This window comes from Mustela erminea, chromosome 5 (assembly GCF_009829155.1).
Source record: "Mustela erminea isolate mMusErm1 chromosome 5, mMusErm1.Pri, whole genome shotgun sequence".
NCBI lineage: Eukaryota > Metazoa > Chordata > Mammalia > Carnivora > Mustelidae > Mustela > Mustela erminea.
Genome location: NC_045618.1, coordinates 84,926,056 through 84,944,014, shown reverse-complemented (window position 1 = coordinate 84,944,014; position 17,959 = coordinate 84,926,056). Strand labels below are relative to the sequence as shown.

General features: G+C 42.0%; 1 long non-coding RNA gene across 1 annotated transcript in view; it reads left to right on the top strand.

Annotated features, from left to right (window-relative positions):
* Positions 1–4,944: 4,944 nt before the first annotated feature.
* LOC116591257 overlaps positions 4,945–17,959 on the top strand; it is a 36,164-nt gene continuing 23,149 nt past the window's right edge. Inside the window, exons 1-2 of the long non-coding RNA XR_004285913.1 lie at positions 4,945–5,170; positions 10,318–10,394. This is a non-coding gene — a long non-coding RNA (uncharacterized LOC116591257). The remainder of the gene's footprint in view (positions 5,171–10,317; positions 10,395–17,959) is intronic.

Genomic DNA, 17,959 nt, shown 5'->3' with positions numbered 1-17,959 from the left:
GGATTTTGATGCTTGTTCCCTTTTCCATTGTAGGGAAATTCTTTACAATAATTCACTTCGAATATACCTTCTGCCCCCCTCTCTCTTTCTTCTTCTTCTGGAATCCCAATTATTCTAATACTGTTTTGTTTTATAGTATCACTTACCTCTTAAATTCTCCCCTCGTGGTCCAGTAGTTTTTTGTCTCTTTTTTGCTCAGCTTCTTTATTCTCTGTCATTTGGTCTTCTATATCACTAATTCTCTCTCCTGCCTTATTTATCCTAGCAGTAAGAGCCTTCATTTTTGATTGCACCTCATTAATAGGTTTTTTGATTTCAGCTTGGTTAGATTTTAGTTCTTTTACTTCTACAGAAAAGGCTTTTATTTCTCCAGACAGGGTTTCTCTAATATCTTCCATGTGTTTTTTTTTGGAGCTTATTTAGCACCTTGAGAATCGTCATTCTGAACTCTAGATCTGACAAATTACCAATGTCTGTATTGATAAGGTTCCTAGCCTTCAGTACTGCCTCTTGTTCTTTTTTTGTGGTGAGTTTTTCTGCCTTGTCATTTTATCCAGATAAGAATATATGAATGGGAGAATAAAATACTAAAAGGGCGGCAAAGATCCCAGAAAAATGTACACTAACCAAATCAGAGGAGACCCCAAATTGGGGGGGAGAAGAAAGGGGGTGAAAAGAAGTTTAAAAATTTTTTTTTAAGTTAAAAAATAATATATATTAGACTGGTGAATAGAACAGAGCCACCCACTTGATTTTGGGTGTATTTTGGTCACTTAGAGGAAACTACCTCCCCAAATTTTTTTTTTTATTTTTTATTTTTTTTAAAGATTTTATTTATTTATTTGACAGACAGAGATCACAAGTAGGCAGAGAAGCAGGCAGAGGGAGAGGAGGAAGCAGGCTCCCCGCTGAGCAGAGAGCCCGATGCGGGGCTCGATCCCAGGACCCTGGGATCATGACCTGAGCCGAAGGCAGAGGCTTTAACCCACTGAGCCACCCAGGCGCCCCCCTCCCAAAATTTTAAAGAATGAAAATCATATATATATGTATACACACACACACACACACACACACACACACACACAAATGTGTGTAAACATGCTGAAGGGATGGAATATGACTGTAAAGATGAAAATTTAAAAAACAATTCTAAAAAAGGAATTGAGAAGATAAGTTGGTTGGAAAGAGAAGGAAAAAAAAGGGGGGGGGGAGGAGAGAATTTGCTCAGGCTGGAGACTAGAACAAAACCCTATGCTAGATTTAGAGTATATTTTTATCTACTAGAAATTGTATCCCAGAACTTTTTAGAAGAAAACCCCCTATATGTATACAAAAAATAAAGTTAGATGCAATGAAGGATAAAATAGGACTATAATAATGAAGGTTGAAAAGATTTTTTTAAAAGATTTATTTATTTGTCAGAGAGAGAGAGAGATCACAAGTAGGCAGAGCGGCAAGGAGAGGGAGAAAGAGAAGCAGGCTCCCTGCTGAGAAAGGAGCCCGATACAGGACTTGATCCCAGGACCCTGGGATCATGACCTGAGCCAAAGGCAGCTGCTTAACCAACTGAGCATCCCTGAAAAATATTTTTTTTATTTTTTATTTTTTTTTATTTTAAAGATTTTATTTATTTATTTGACAGAGAGAAATCACAAGTAGGCAGAGAGGCAGGCAGAGAGAGAGAGAGGAGGAAGCAGACTCCCTGCTGAGCAGAGAGCCCGATGCGGGACTCGATCCCAGGACCCTGAGATCATGACCTGAGCCGAAGGCAGCGGCTTAACCCACTGAGCCACCCAGGCGCCCAAAAATATTTTTTTTTAAAGAAAGGTATTGTTAAGATAAACTAGTTAAAAATGTTAAAAGAGGAAAGAGGAAAGGTTAAAAAAATTAGAAAAGAAAAAATAAAATAAAAAAAAATTAACTTTACAAGTCTAAAGAATCATGGGGAGAAAGCCATGAATTCCATGCTTTGCTTTCTCCTCCTCTGGAATTCTGCTGTTCTCCTTGATGAGTGAGTTTGGTCTTGGCGGGATATTCTTACTGATCTTCTGGGGGAGGGTCCTCTTGCCATGATTCTTAAATGTCTTTGCCTGAGCAGAATTGCACCACCCTTGCCAGGGGCCAGGCTAAGTAATCTGCTCGGGTTCCCTCTTGGGAGCTTTTGTTCCCTGAACACTTTCCATAGAGCTCTGGAGGACGGAATGAAAATGGTGGCCTCCCAATCTTTGGCCCAGAGGAGCCAAGAGCTAGGGGCCCCACTCCTCAGTTTGCTCTCAGAGAAAAGCACTCAATCCCTCCCATCTCCCACATCTCCGGATGTGCTCTGAGCTCACCCGGCCTGTGACAGAGCATTTCTGTCTCTGGCACACAGCCCTGTTTGGAGTCTGCACACCCAACAGATCCTGTCGCTCTGCTCTTCCAGTGGATGAGGGTGGGTCTCCCCGGATATGCCACTTGTGGAGTCCCTTCTCAAAGAGCCGTGGCCCGACTCTGCCTTGGATCACGGTTTAAGGTAACCCCAAGCTGAGAGCTTACTCCTTGGCTCTGTCTCTGCAGTTGGCTTTCCCCACTCTGATACCTGGCAGCTCTGCCACACTCAGACACCCCTGATCTTTCAGTGACCCCATGGGTCCTGAGACCACACTGTCCCCATGAGGGCTCCATCCCAGCTTAGCCTCTGGAGCGATGCCCCTCAATGGAGCAGACTTTTAAAAGTTCTGATTTTGTGCTCTGTTGCTCCACCACTTGCCGGGAGCCGGCCCCTCCCCACACGGTCTATCTTCCTGTTGCTTTGGATTCACTTCTCCCTATGTCCTACATTTGAGAAAGTGGTAGATTTTCTGTTTCTAGAATTGTTGCTCTTCTTCTCTTCAATCTCCTATTGGGTTTATAGGTGTTCGGAAGTTTGATAACTAACTGAACTCCTGCGACCTGATGTCATCTCAGTCTGCTCCTCCTCCGCCATCTTGACTCCTCCCCCTGCCCTTCCCACTCTTGAGATTTCCCTCCCTCCTTTGCTTTGTTTTCAGTGTTACTATGTGCTAAGGCCTAGAGATACAAAGTAAGAAGAGACAATATTCTTCTTTTCATGGAGTTTACTGTCTCTTGGGGAGAAGACAGATCATAAAGTGTTGATACTGGATAGCAATTGATAGTTGTGTCTTGATGTAAGTGTAGCTTCTAGAAGAGAGTGAGTGAGTGTGTGTGTGTGTTTTAAATTTAAAGCGGGGAGAGGGACGCCTGGTTGGCTCAGTCAGTTAAGCATCTGCCTTTGGCTCAGGTTATGATTCTGGGGTCCTGGGCTTGGCTCCATGTGGGGCTCCCTGCTCAGTGGGGTGTCACCTCCTGATGGTGCACGGGAGAAGAATGAGGCACAAACAAGTCAGCTGCAAGAGAATGGGACAGGGGGTGACAGTAGAAAATATTGTTGCCCCAAACGACTCCTCAGTCTCATATTTATTAGAAAGTGAATAACAATCAACAAAGCCAGAGAAGATTACACATTGGCCATGAATCTTATAGATATGTAAGAAGAAAGGCAAAATGTGTTTGGTCACGTAGTACATGACCTACAGTGAGCTAGCTCAAATGAAAGCATTGACTAACTGCTGATGCTCTCGGGGGAAGGGGAGATAACGAAAAAATGAAGCAGGCGGCATTCCGTCCTGAGCGAGTCTGGCATCCCCAGCTGCTCAGCTTCAAGACGTCTGTCATTCTCTCCCCAAAGACCTGTTGCCAGTACATGTTTTTCTTAAAGCTATATCTAAGCATGCTTGGTAACTAGGTTATATAACATAGGTTATAAGGTTTTATATATATGTGTGTGTGTGTGTGTATAAATTATTTATTTGACAGATCACAAGTAGGCAGAGAGGCAGGCAGAGAGAGAGGAGGAAGCAGGCTCCCCGATGAGCAGAGAGCCTGATGCGGGTCTCAATCCCAGGACCCTGAGATCATGACCTGAGTCAAAGGCAGAGACTTTAACCCACTGAGCCACCCATACGCCCCTCATAGGTCATATTTTAAGCAGCATGTTGTTCTGAGGGAGGATTACAGTGGGGAGTCTGCTTCTTCCTCTCCCTCTGCCCCCTGCCCCTCCCAGCTCGTGTGTGTTCTCTCTCCCTCTCTATCTCAAATAAATAAAAAGAATCTTAAAAAAAAAAAAAATAGAGCTCAGAGAAGCCCCAAGGAAGTGATGTTTGAGTTGAAACCTGGCCATTGAGAAGAGTTCTTTTCCTGCTGGTTGATATTTGGATTGCTTTTCTTTTTATTTATTTATCTTGCTATTATAGAATTAGTGGATCCCAATGTGGGGCTTGAACTGAGGACTAACCCTGAGATGGAGAGTTGGAGCTTAACTGACTGAGCCACTCAGGTGTCCCCTTTATCTTGCTATTATAAACATTGGTATCATGAGCATTCTTATACATTTCTTTATTTCTTCTTTCTTTTTTTTTTTTTTTTTTAAGATTTTATTTCTTTATTAGAGAGAGAGATTGAGAGCACAAGTGCGAGGAGGGGTAGAGGGAGAAGCAGACTCCCTGCAGACAGGGAGCCTGACTTGGGAGTCAATCCCAGAATCCTGGGATCAAGACCTGAGCCAAAGGCAGACACTTAATGACTGAGCCACCCAGGCGTGAGATACAATTGCTTTTAAATAAAAAAGGCAAATTCCCTCTTTAATCATATTTCTGAATTGCTTACTTTGGGTTTAACATCTATGTTTTTATAAGATACAACCACATTGGGTATTATTAATTCTTAAGGTTAACAAGAGTTGAAATACATATATAAGCAAATATATATGTATATTAATTACATATATATGACTAGCAGCTGATTAAAATTCACACCTTTATCTAAAATATTTCTAAGTACTTATTCATGATAAATTCAGACCTATGCTTCCTTAAAAAATATTAACTGACATTATAGTGGGGCTAATGGGGTACTAGAGAAGTACTTCCTGTATCAGTGATTTCATATAAAGCGATTCTTTACACAGACACACACAGGCATTCACATAGCTTCCTCCCATGCATTAAACAAAAATGCCAACCTCAGTTTCACTGTGTTTCTGTTTAAGCAGATGCTGTGTTCTATAGGAAGATGCATGAAATTGTTGTAAAACATTCTACCAGTTATCAAGACTTACTAGAAGCATGCACAGGTTGGCTTCTGTTGCCACCACCTCCTGAGGCTGCTTGTGGAATCCATTTAGACCTTGCTTTTAGCTGCGGGACTTAATATTTGTTAGTGGTTTCCTTGCGGGCTCTGAAGTGAGAGAAACCCCTTTTGATGTGAGCTGATTCGTTTATTGGCTGCTATAGCAACGGCATCTCCTGGGTTCCCTAAAGTACTACCTTTTGATTTACGTGGATTCTTCTCCCTTTCTTTACTGGGGCTTTTCCTTTCATAAAAACCAAGACTTTCATTTTTACTCATAGTGACTTTGTCATTTCCTTCACTTTCACTGAAGTCAGATCACTAATACGGGGTCTAATGTCCACTTGAAAGAATGGTTCTCTGTCCTACCCAAGCATCAACCATCATGAAAATCATCTCCTCCATTATTTTATCCGAATTTAATTAATCACTAGTTGTGCTGCAATGAGAGACATGGGAAGGCTCATTCATTCTTTTTGTTTTGGTACTGCTGTATTTTTAATTTCTTTTATCCCGGAGTCTCTGCACACCAGTGGAGACCATTGATGGTTCCTTCCTGATAATGCTGATGAACTTCTTTTTGTTTTTAATTTAAATCTTTATTTTAATTCCACTTGGTTGACATGCAGTGTTCTATTAGTTTGCTGATCAGCTTCTAAATATCTCTGGTAGAGTTTGTCGTTTAAGCATGGAGTTTTCTCCTGAAGTCAGATTTTCCAATTTTGAACTTAAGTGTTTGTTTCTAATTCTGGATTATTTTTGGATTTTTTCAATGTACAGTTAGGGAGCGCCTGGGTGGCTCAGTCTGTTGAGTGTCTGCCTTCGGCACAGGTCATGATCCCAGGGTCCTGGGATTGAGTCCTGCATCTGGCTCTCTGCTCAGCTAGAGCCTGCTGCCCACGCACCCCCTGCCTTTGCCCCTGCTCATGCTCTTTTCTCAAAAAAATGAATAAAAATATTTTAAAAAAATGTATAGTTAAACAATATCATGATCATGGTCTCTGTTTGAGTACGTTAACTTTAGTAATTGTCTGGCCTAGAATATTTAAAAATTTTTTCTATTTTTACTTAAGTATGATTGCCACGTATTATAATATTAGTTTCAGGTATATGATGTAGTGATTCGGCAAGCTAAGTGTTCAGGAATATAGGAGTTCAGCAAGATGACTGACTAGAAGAGATATATATATATATATATATATATATGTATATATACATATATATATGCTGTATCTGTCTATCTATATATAATGGGTGAGTTGTATGGTATATGCGTTATATCTCGGTGTGGCTACTGTATTAAAAAGAATCTGGTACTTGCTTTTGGACGAGACATGAATCCATACCTCAGTATACTGTAATTTATACAGTATACCTGTATACTTTATACTATACAGTTTGTCCATTTTTATTTATTTATTTACTTATTTATTAAAGATTTAATTTATTTATTTGATAGACAGAGATCACAAGTAGGCAGAGAGGCAGGCAGAGAGAGAGGAGGAAGCAGGTTCCCCACTGAGCAGAGAGCCGGATTCGGGGCTTGATCCCAGGACCCTGAGATCGTGACCTGAGCAGTAGGCAGAGGCTTAACCCACTGAGTCACCCAGGTGCCCCCAGTTTGTCCATTTAAAGCCAATTGATTTTATAAATCAATCTTATATTCAGTCATTTTGCTAGACTCTTGTATTCCTATACTTTTGTCTTTTTTTTTTTGTAAATTTGTTTAACTTTTTTTTTTTTTTTTTAAAGATTTTATTTATTTATTTGACATGGGCGCCTGGGTGGCTCAGTGGGTTAAGCCGCTGCCTTTGGCTCAGGTCATGATCTCGGGGTCCCAGGATGGAGTCCCACATCGGGCTCTCTGCTCAGCGGGGAGCCTGCTTCCTCCTCTCTCTCTCTGCCTCTCTGCCTACTTGTCATCTCTGTCTGTCAAATAAATAAATAAAATCTTTAAAAAAAAAAAGATTTTATTTATTTATTTGACAGAGAGAGAGAGATCACAAGTAGGCAGAGAGGCAGGCAGAGAGAGAGGGAGAAAGCAGGCTCCCTGCTGAGCAGAGAGCCTGATGTGGGGCTCCATCCCAGGACCCTGAGATCACGACCTGAGCCGAAGGCAGAGGCTTACCCCACTGAGCCACGCAGGCGCCCCTACTTTTGTCTTTTTTTTTTTTTTTTTGGTAGACAACGCTGTCATCTATGAATAATGGCATTTCTTTTTTCCTTTCCAATCCTTATACCTTTTATTTTTTTCTCTTACTGGACTGGTGAGAACCTCCAATAAAATGTTGAATAGAAGCATTGATTGAAGGCATTCTTGTTTGTGTGCTTCTAAATTTTTTTTTTAAGTCTTTATTTAGTTGAGAGAGAGATAGAGAAAGAGTGAACTGGAGGGAGAGGGAGATAGAATTTGAAGCAGACTGTGTGTGGAGCGCAGAGCCAGTCACGGGGCTTAATCTCATGACAGCAAGAACATGACCTGAGCTGAAACCAAGATTCAGCTGTTTGACTGACTGAGCCACCCAGGCACCTCTGCTTCTAATGTTTTAAGAAATTATGTTTGCTATAGATCTTTTTTTTTAATGGATATATTTTATCAGATTAATTTATGCTTGGCTGAAGTTTTTATAATTAATGTGTATTGAATTTAACCAAATATGTTCTCTGTTTATTAAAATGATTAGTTTCTTTTGATTAGGGAACATTATTTATAGATTTTATAAATGTTAACTCCCCTTACATTTCTGGGATATATTCAGCTAGCTTGTAGTATTGTGTGGAAAAGGGTTAACATAGCTGGTCTGACTGCTATCCTTTGAAAGTCCTTCTTACCAGGTTAGTTCTTGGCTACATCTGGGAACCAGGAATTTTGGGAGGGTTGTAACACCCTAACTTATAAGAACGGCTCACTATGCCTAAACTGTTTGTGTAAACAATGTGATTTATGCTAAACACTTACTTTCCTTCAGAGGGCCTGGAATTTTGGTAGAGTTAGGCAGAGCGTACCTATGTGACCAGCCCCAAATAAAAACCTTGGGAACCACATTTCTAATGAGTTTCCTTGGTAGAGAGCATTTCACACATGTTGTTACAGCTTGTTGTTAGGGGAGTTAAGTGTGTCCCAGTGACTCCACTGGGTGACTCTCAGAACCTTGTGCCTTGTTTCCTCTGGACTTTGCCCATGTGCCTTTCTCCTTTGCTTATTTTGCTTTGTACCCTTTCGCTGTAGTAAATCATAGCCATGAGTGTGACTATATGCTGAATCCTGTGAGTCCTCCTTCTGAACCGTTGAACCTGGGAACCCTGGTCTTGGGAACCCTGCCCAGACACAATTATTTGTTTTATTATTTATTATTATTTTTTAATTTTTAAATAAGTTCCACACCCAGTGCAGGGCTTGAACTCATGACCCTGACATCAACTTCTGAGCTGAGATCAAGAGTAGGAGCCCCCCTCCTTTTTTTAATAGATAATTTTTTAGAATAGTTTTAGGTTCATATTATAGTTTTTCTATATTTCTGGATTTGCTTTTCATATGGAATTTTATTTTTATTTTAAGATTTTTATTTATTTTTTATTTTTTTTAAAGATTTTATTTATTTATTTGACAGACAGAGATCACAAGTAGGCAGAGAGGCAGGCAGAGAGAGAAGAGGAAGCAGACTCCCTGAAGAGCAGAGAGCCCGATGCAGGGCTCAATCCCAGGACGCTGGGATCATGACCTGAGCTGAAGGCAGAGGCTTTAACCTGCTGAGCCACCCAGGTGCCCCTTATTTTAAGATTTTTTTATATCCAACATGGGGCTCAAACCTGCAACCCCAAGATCCAGTCATATTTTTCTACTGACTACCACCAGGTGCACTTTGGCTTGCATATTTTTAATGTTTTTATAGCTTTATTGAGGTATAAATGATGTACAACAAAGTACATATTAAAGCATTCAATTTTATTTTCACATATGTATGTATCCATGAAACCCACCACAGTGAAGGTGTTAAATATATATACGTGGATTGAGCTAGGGAGTATAATGCTGAGTGAAATAAGTCAGAGAAAGATAAATACTATATGATCTCACTCAATGTGGAATTTTAGAAGCAAAGCAGATGAGCAAAGGAAAAAAAAAAAAGAAAGATAAACTGAGAAACAGACTCTTAACTAATGAGAACAAATTGATGGTTACCAGAGGGGAGGTAGGTAGGGGGATGATGGAAATAGGGGATGGGGATGGATTAAAGAGTACCCTTATTATGGAAAAAAAAATAAAAGAAAAACAGATCAAAGAAAAAGCAAGCCCAAGAACACTGGAACATTCACCCTAATACAAACACCTGCTACTGTCTTCTCTCTGCTTTTGGTTGGGTGGGGTGTGTTACTTCTACTTCCAGGGCTAGAACAATGCTCGCCCCCAGCCACACTCCAGATGTGGAATTTTGGCCTCTGGATTATCAGTGCCAAATGGGGCCTGGCCTTTTTTTTTTCTCTTGATCCCGTTTCTTAGCCAGGGCTAAGTGTTTGCTGTATTAGAAGGCTTTGAGAGGATGCGCTGTGTGGGTTTGCTCACAGCAGGATTGCGGAGAGCGTTGACGAGTACTTACAGATGATTCCTCTGCACAGGGGATGGAAATGTTCTGAGCTAAGGGGGAGAAAAATGGGAATGGCCTTATCACAGATCCAAGGACTTAGGAGGACATTTTCAAGGCGAGGATGCTTGTGCTCTCGGAATCATGGTTTGTTCAGAATCCTATCTAGCAAGCAAACATTTTCTTTAGAGTACAGCCTTTGGGCTTATGGCTGGAAAACCTTTCTACCCTTTTTTCCTCTTTTATACTTATTTTATGTTTTTATTTTTCATACATTTCATTGGTCCACCTGGAAATTTATTTTGGCTTGAAGTTGTATTAAATGTACAGATTATAAAATAATACATGTATACATTAAACATATTAAGTATATACATTAAATGTATACAATGTCAGGACACTGACATTTCATGTTTCCAATTTACCAAACCTTCTCATTATCAAAATCCTTTTTCAGTTTTTTGTGAATTCATAAAAGTCCCACACATTTTCCAAGTTCATCCCTAGATATTTTTGTTTTGTTTGCTATTGCAAATGGGAATCTTTTGTCTATTATATTTTCTAACAGGTTGTAGTTGGAGGAAAGCCATTGATTGTTGCAGACAATTGCTTGTTGGATTCTGTAACCCACCACCTTGCTGAACTGTGAGTTCTAATAATTTTGGGGGGCATTCTCTTGGGTTTTCTACCTCTCATCTGCAAGGGGTACTTCTCCACTGGTGTCTGGGATACTGCACAGCCCTGCCCCTCCACAAACACATTTTTCTTTGCTACATTTTTTTCTTCTTCCTTTCCTTGAGGCCTTTGCATTCTCGAAATTTCAATCCTTCAACTACTCAATGCAGTCTCTTCCTAAGAATTCATCCACAGTTTTCAATTGTTTCAGCCTCAATGCCAGTGGCTCCTAAGTCTGTTTTGAGCCTTGACTCTCATTCTTTTTTTTTTTTTAAAGATTTTATTTATTTATTTGACAGAGAGAGATCACAAGTAGATGGAGAGAGAGGCAGGCAGAGAGAGAGAGAGAGGGAAGCAGGCTCCCCGCCGAGCAGAGAGCCCGATATGGGACTCGATCCCAGGACCCTGAGATCATGACCCGAGCCGAAGGTAGCGGCCCAACCCACTGAGCCACCCAGGTGCCCTTGACTCTCATTCTGAATGTGCAATAGCATATTGGATTTTTCCAGGACCTTGCAAAATTTGCTTTTCTAAAGATGGACAAACTGGCTCCTCTCGAATTCCTTTATGCCAGTTGTGGTAGCCGCCTCCTAACAGTGTAGGTTTAAAATTAAAAAAAATTTTCATGGTGATTTCCTTTTTATTCATTTCACACTTCCTTTTAGTTAACAGATCTTTTATTTTATTGTATCTTTTTATTTGAGAGTGAGAATGAGAGAGAGAGAGAGAGAGAAATTGTGCAGGAGCACACAAAGGGGAAGGGACAGAAGAAGAGGGAGAAGTGGACGTCCTGCTGAGTGGGAAGCCCCACATGGGGCTCTATCCCAGGACCTCGAGATCATGACCTGAGCCAAAGGCAGGTGCTTAACCAACTGAGCCACCAGGTGCCCCAACAAATCATATTTCTTCTCACTCTCAAATGGCCCTTATTCGTCTATCTTTTCCTTCTAGTCACACTGAGTGCCGGTCATTTTCATTCCCTGTGGACCATGACAACTACCTGCCAACTGGTTTGCTTTCTTCTCATCTCCCTTTCCTTCATTCGTTTGTCTGTTCTTCAGGAATTGAGCTCCTCCCATGTGCAGGGACTATTCCAGGTGCTAGGAATTGACAGGTCAGTGGCAGGGGCCTGCTGTTAACAAGTTGACATGAGAGGAGTCAGTGAAGCAGGTAACCAGCAGTGACGGTAGTGTGTGATGGGTGCCATGGCACCCGTTTGACAGCAGGTGCCACCAGAGTATAGAAGAGAAAGGACTAGGAGCAGCTCTGTACAGGAGATCATGTTTGAGCTGAATCCTAGGGCTTTAGTGTGAATTGGTCAGAAATGCAGCCCTCGGAGGTTGTTAATTTTTCGTTTGACCAAACTCTTCTTTTTTTTTTTTTTTTTTTTAAAGATTTTATTTATTTATTTGTCAGAGATAGAGGGAGAGAGAGCGAGTGAGCACAGGCAGACAGAGAGGCAGGCAGAGGCAGAGGGAGAAGCAGCCTCCCTGCTGAGCAAGGAGCCCGATGTGGGACTCTATCCCAGGGCCCTGGGATCATGATCCGAGCCGAAGGCAGCTGCTTAACCAACTGAGCCACCCAGGCGTCCCTGACCAAACTCTTCTTTGGGAAACTTTTTTTGTCTGAATGCAATTTTTCCATCTATCTTACTATTATTATTATTATTATTTTTAAAATAGTAGACTTTAAGTTTCTTAAAATGCTCTTTTCAGATTTCATTCATCATAACCCATGTACAGGACCAAATTTCAAGCTACCAAATGACTACATTTACTAAGAAACTAAACTTCAGGTATGAATTTGCTAATTACCCCAAATACAATGCTATCTAGAGTGTTATGATGGCATTTTGGAGATCAACAAGGTTCTCATAGATTTGATGGTGTCTCAGCCCATCTACAGACCTATAGTCTGACCAGCTTAGGTTGACGAGCTCATTGCAATGGGGGAGGCAATCCACCAGAGGACCAAACAAAAGATAAGCATTAATGTAAGACTTGGGGGAAGGGAGGAAATACAATTTAAGTAAAGCAGTATTTTGATAGGCTAGAAGCAAAACAGACTCATGGAAAGGGGTCAGTGTTAAGTCTAAACTGTTGTGTTGTTTCCTTGGAAACCATAGGGTTTGGATGTGGAATGCTGGGTCCACAACCTCCTTTCTGAAGCTTTGTGCCTAGGTTGTAAGTCAAGATTGCTTCTCTGTATCCGGCAATGGTTGTTTCCTTTTTACTGATAAAATTTTAAAAAGGAAAATTTCTTTTTTTTTTTTTTTTAAAGAATTTCTTTATTTATTTGAGAGAGAGTGAGAGAACACAAGTGGGGGGTGGGGCAGAGGGAGAAGCAGACTCCCTGCTGAGCAGGGAGACTGGATGTGGGGTTCATGTGGGGCTTGATCCCTGGACCCCAGGATCATGACCTGATCCAAAGGCAGAGGCTTGACCGACTGAACCACCCAGGCGCCCCAAATAGCAAAATTTCTGATAATCTAATCTGTAAAGAGAACAAGGCTTTCAGGGAGGTAGCAAGCCGTAGTCACCCAAAGGAGGGTGTTTTGATACTTGATAATGTGCCATGGGGAGAGATACTTTTCTCTTTATTTTGTGGCTGCCTTCATCTGTAACTGTTACCTTCATCTGGACAAGGTAAGGCAGATGCTGAATTTTCATAGTCCTGCCCAGCTTCGGTTTTTTCACTGCTCACGTGACAATAAAGCAGGATCTGTGGACAAAAGGCAGAGGGGTCTGATGAAGGCAGGTGCTCCTCGGTGAAGCCTGGGCTTGGTGGCTGCTGCTGCCAACATCAGCTGCTGAGCTCGCCGTTTTTTTTTTTTTTTTTAAGATTTTATTTATTTATTTGACAGAGAGAAATCACAGGTAAGCAGAGAGGCAGGCAGAGAGAGGAGGAAGCAGGCTCCTCGCCTGATGCCGAGGCTCGATCCCAGGACCCTGGGATCATGACCTGAACTGAAGGCAGAGGCTTTAACCCACTGAGCCACCCAGCGCCCCTGAGCTCGCCGTTTTAAGGAATTGTGTGGAATCATCTGCTCTGTATTTGGGCTGTGAGTTTCTTGAGAGCTGAGCCTTTCAAAGAGTCCCTTTGTATGGCTGGTTTCCGGCACATGACGTTGAGCGAATTCACATGTGAGTCATCAGGATTGCTCACCTCCAAGTTTTTCCCAATCTGTCTGCCACTCTTTCAACATATCCAAGGCGGAGGTAGCACTACCTCCGCTGAGTAGTGTGTCCCCAGAATCCCAAGGACCGCAAGAAAGCTTTTGACTTCCCGTGTTGCTTAATCGGTGAGGACAGAGGATAGGCGAGTCATTTGCTTATGTGTCAAAAGCAAGTAAGCCAGAGTCTTCATGCAGGGCCTTACGTCATATTCTGAGCTTCTTGCAGAATCTCTGGCCCCGGCCTTTAAAAACACCTCCCGTCCTTTAGCTGTGGGGGCTGGACCCCAGCACAGACTTCTGGCTGAGCTGCCCCGGGGAAGTGTGACTTCACACTCTCCTGGAACAATGCAAATACGTAAGCAGCAGTCATGGCTTTGTCAATTCTCAGAGTTTAAAAGGAGCGGTATCATATTTACATGAACTCTTAGCCTCTTAAACCACCCTCACTGGGTGTGTAAGCTGTCTGTATTGTTGTAGGAGCAGTCAACATGAGTCAGTTAAAAAAAAATTTTTTTTTTCCACAATAATCTCTACACCCAGTGTGGGCCTCAAACTCAGATGCCCTTCCCACTGAGCCAGCCAGGCACCCCTAACAGGAGTCCCTTTACAGGCCCTCAAACCAAATCACTTCTTCTTGGGTTTTTATTTTATTCATTTTTTAAAAAATTATTTATTTATTTATTTTAAAGATTTTATTTATTTATTTGACAGGCAGAGATCACAAGTAGTTAGAGGCAGGCAGAGAGAGAGGGGGAAGCAGGCTCCCTGACGAGCAGAGAGCCCAGTGTGGGACTCCATCCCAGGACCCTGAGATCATGACCTGAGCCGAAGGCAGTGACTTAACCCACTGAGCTACTCAAGCGCCCCTATTTTTTAATTTTTAAAGATTTTACTTACTTATTTATTTTGGCAGAGACAGAGAGAGCACAAGCAGGGGGAATGACAGGCAGAGGAACAGGGAGAAGCAGGCTCCTCGCTAATCAGGGAGCCCAAGGCGGGGCTTGATCTCAGGACCCTGGGATTGTGACCTGAGCGAAGGCAGACACTTAACTAACTGAGCCACCCAGGTGCCCCATCCTTCAGTTTTTAAATTGTCAGATGGGGTGTGCTTAACCCAGGGCCCCTAGCAATGCAGAAATGCCAGTTTTCATGGGGCTCCAGGTACTAGGACTGGAGAAATCTTTCTAATTTTACTGTAGTAAGCTGCTTTATGAAGTACCTGCAGCTTTCCAGTTTCAGCTTTTGGTTCAGAATGATTTTATCAAATCAAATATCGTAGCCCCTGCTTATTAACCATGTGCATCTGTAATGCACATAATACACCCGTTGCCAAGGCAGTTTTCTGCTATATAATAACATGATAAATAATTCATAGGGAGGATTGTCGTCTGTCAAAATATACTTTGTGCCTTTGTTAGCTTTTACCTGGAGATCTCAAGAGAGATTTGTACGGATGCTCTAGACTTGCATGAAAAGTGTCCTTTGTCAATGTGTCCTGAATACAAGAATAATCTCTGTCTTTATTTTTTTTTAAAGATTTTATTTATTTATTTGACAGACAGAGATTACAAGTAGGCAGAGAGGCAGGCAGAGAGAGAAGGGGAAGCAGGTTCTCTGCTGAGCAGAGAGCCCTATGTGGGGCTTGGTCCCAGGACCCTGGGTCCATGACCCGAGCTGAAGGCAGAGGCTTTAACCCACTGAGCCACCCAGTCTCCCCTGACTCTGTCTTTAGATAATGTCTAAAATTTTGTCCTTTATCATTGCAAATCTTGAAATTAAAAAAAAAAATTGGGGGGAACTTTTTAGTTTTAGTTTTTATCAAGTTAATACAGAAACTGTTTTAAGAATAATACTAACGTACAAAAACAGTGTTTCTCTCCTCTAGCTATGCTCCTTCTGTCTAGAGACGTCTCCTTCCCATTTAGTTGTTTTTTTCCGGTATTTACTCCTCCTATCTATATAATATGCTTATACCATGGATTCTGGATTCATCAACTTTAGGTAATAGTGTTTATTTTCTGTCTGGTCAACAAAGACCTAGAGCAACAAAGACATCTCTCCCACCCACCATCCTGTTTGTGTAGGTATGTGCATGCATGCTTTCTCTAAAATAAATAATAAAATCTTATGTTTTTTTGTTTTTTTTTTTGTGGGGGAAGGGGCAGAGGGAGAGGGAGAGGGGGAGAGAGAATGTTAAGCAGGCTCTACATCCAGTATGGAGTCCTATGCAGGGCTTGAGATTGTGACCTGAGCCGAAATGGTCAGCTTAACCCACTGAGCCACCCAGGTGACCCTAAAGATAAAAATCTTAAAAACTAAAAATTACCTTTATTCATTTGCTTAATTTTCTTGACCTTTAACTAAGCAAGTCTTCCCACACCTTTAACTGCTTTTAAGTGAACCATTCCATGTGGTCAAACCTGACAGATAAACTGTCCCTTCCAGGTTTCCTAGAAACTATATTCCTGGAATCCTTGATCTTACTCTACCTCTCTCTGGCTCTGCCATACACTTGCCATTCTAGGACTTCCCTTTTGCCATAATATAGGAAATTCTCTTTGTTTCTCTCCTTTGTTGGGCCTTGCTTCTGGGATTCTAGGACTTAATCATTTTTGGCTTAATCCCTCTTTTTTTTGCTAGAGCATATCTTTCAATACCTGAGAAAGGGTATATGGGACCTAAGAGATAGGTCCCATGTAAGAAAGTTTGGCCAGTTAAGAATTTTGATGAGAGGAGCACCCAGATGGCTCAGTGGGTTAAGCATCTGCCTTTGGCTCTGTCATGATCCCAGGGTTCTGAGATGGAGCTTCATGTCAGGCTCCCTGCTCAGTGGAGAGTCTGCTTCTCCCTCTCCCTGTGCCCCCCACCCCCTTCTTCTGGCTTGTGCTTTCTCTCTCTCGCTTCTCTTGCTCACTCTCTCTAAAATAAATATTTCAAAATAATTTTGATGAGAGGGGCACCTGGGTGGCTCAGTGGGTTGAGCCTCTGCCTTCAGCTCAGGTCATGGTCTCAGGGTCCTGGGATGGAGCCCCACGTCAGGCTCTCGGCTTGGTGGGGAGCCTGCTTCCGCCTCTATCTCTGCCTGCCTGCTTATGATCTCTTTCTCTGTCTCTTAAAAAAATAATTTTGATAAGAAATAATGGTCACTAAGTATTTTGAAGACATTGTTGTCTGTACTCTAGTATCTGGGGTTGCTATCAGAGGCCATTTTGATTTCTTTGTACGTGATGGTGCAGATACTGTGAGGTCCCATTTGTAATCCCTCCACTAGCCCCTTTCCCTACATGTTTTTTTTTTTTTTTAAGATTTATTTATTTATTTATTTGACAGACAGAGATCACAAGTAGGCAGAGAGGCAGGTAGAGAGAGAGGAAGGAGAGGAGGAAGCAGGCTCCCCGCTGAGCAGAGAGCCCGATGCAGGGCTCGATCCCAGGACCCTGGGATCATGACCTGAGCCGAAGGCAGAGGCTTTAACCCACTGAGCCACCCAGGCATCCCCCTTTCCCTACATGTTAAACATTTCTCCCTGTACACGTTGGAGCAGCTCTGCCCCAGGGCTTTCTCTAGGCCTTGGAGCTCGCAAAGCCCATGCCCCCCAGCTGATAAAGTGCCAGGCAGCTTCTGAGTAGCCTGCAACCAGTGATTACAGGAGTGGGTGGTTAGTACCCCTGGGGTAGGACAGCTCTGAAATGTGTTCTACACTGTCTCCAAAACATCCCTTGTGGGACAGAGTTGTCTACTTTCTCTATTGTACTACTTCCCTACTAAGGTTTCTTTGGGGTCATCTCCTAAATAAACTACTTGTATTCAGGTTCAAGGTGTGCTTCTGGAGATACACAACCTATGAGAGCCTGTATTCTACCCCTCTTCTTTTTCCCATGGTATTCTGAGATTTCACAGTAATGTGCCTTTACTCCATAGAGTGGTTACTCAGGTGCCCGTTCAATCTGGATCTTCAGTTGTAGAACTGTTTCTTTATAATTTCCCTTCCACTAGGCTCTCTTCTCTTTTAGAATCTCTTGTCAGATGTAGGACCTTTTGGATTTATTCTTATTCTCTGAGGTTTGCTTTAGAAGATGAATGGATAAAAATTTGTTCATCTGTTTGTCTTTATTCCAGCCAGGATAAGTATCATACATCTCTTTTTTATTCAAAAAATTTTTAGGGGCACCTGGGTGTCTCAGTTGTTAAGTGTCTGCCTTAGGCTTGGATCATGATCCCAAGGTCCTGAGATTGAGCCCCGCACCAGGCTCCCTGCCTGTTGAGTTCCCTCTCTAGCTGTGTTTCTCTCTGTCAACTAAATAAATAAACTCTTAAAAAGAAAAAAAAAATGTTTAACATATTTTTATTATGTTCAGTT